Source organism: Myotis davidii, unplaced genomic scaffold (genome assembly GCF_000327345.1).
Source record: "Myotis davidii unplaced genomic scaffold, ASM32734v1 scaffold339, whole genome shotgun sequence".
Classification (NCBI taxonomy): Eukaryota; Metazoa; Chordata; class Mammalia; order Chiroptera; family Vespertilionidae; genus Myotis; species Myotis davidii.
In genome coordinates, this window is record NW_006290778.1 from 247,970 (window position 1) to 249,215 (window position 1,246).

Sequence of the window (1,246 nt, forward strand, 5' to 3'; positions counted from 1 at the left end):
ATACAAAAAAATGAAATTATTCCACCAGCTTACACCATACACAAAAATAAACTTAAAATGGATAAAAGACTTAAATATAAAACACGAAACCATAAAAATCTTAGAAGAAAACATAGCCAGTAAAATCTCAGACATCTCACATAGCAGAATTTTTGCCAATACATCTCCAAGGGCAAAGGAAACCAAGGAAAAAAATAAACAAATGAGACTATATAAAAATAAAAAGCTTCTGCAAAGAAAAGGAAAACCAGCCTTGGAAGGTGTGGCTCAGTTGGTTTGAGTGTTATCCTGTGCACTGAAAAGCCAGGGGTTCAATTCCTGATTGGGGTTTATGTGGGAGGCAGCCAATTGATATTTTACTCTCACATCAATGTTTCTCTCTCTCTCAAATCATTTTCTTTAAAAGGCACATATCAATTACCCTTTTGATGGCCATGCGATGGATAATATTCTGTGCCTTCTATCTGGAGGAATAATTAAACTACTTGAGTATATTATTTGGAAAAAGTGCTCAGAATGAAATCTCTTTTTTTATTGCTTAAAGTATTACAAAGGGTATTACATATGTGTCCATTTTTTCCCCCCGCCCTAGACAGTCCCTAGCCTCCCCTATCCCCCAGTGTCTTATGTCCATTGGTTATGCTTATATGCATGCATACAAGTCCTTTGGTTGATCTCTTACCCCCCTAAATGTTGATGTACCCCTAAGTTGCCTTGAGATCTTCCTATCATGCAAATTTTGACTCAGTAGGTCTGAAATAGTCCCTAAGATTTGTATTTCCAACAAGCTCCCATGGGATGTTGATGCTGCTGTTCCAAAGTCCACAATTTGACTAACAAAGTGTTCAAAGATAATGTTTAAGCATTAAGGAAATATGAAAGGCTGGTGCAGTATGTGGTGGTATGGCAATGGGAGAAATGAGTTACAATTTGCGAGTAGGCTAATTAGAATAGGCCCAAGGTGGTGACATTTGACTAGACTTAGAAGAGGTCATTGTATTGACATGATTTAAAAAGATACAATATTTTCTGTTTTAAGAACACCTATTAGTTAACTATTGCTACATAAAAAATTATTCTCAAACTTCACGTCTTAAAGCAGAAAACACTTATTACTTCACCGCTCCAGTGGGATGCCTTAGCTGTGTACTGTTGCTCAGGTTATCTCACAAGGCTGCAACCAGGGTGCCAGTCAGAGCTGCTGCATTCATCTCTAGGCTCACCTGGGATGGGTTTGTCCCTAAGC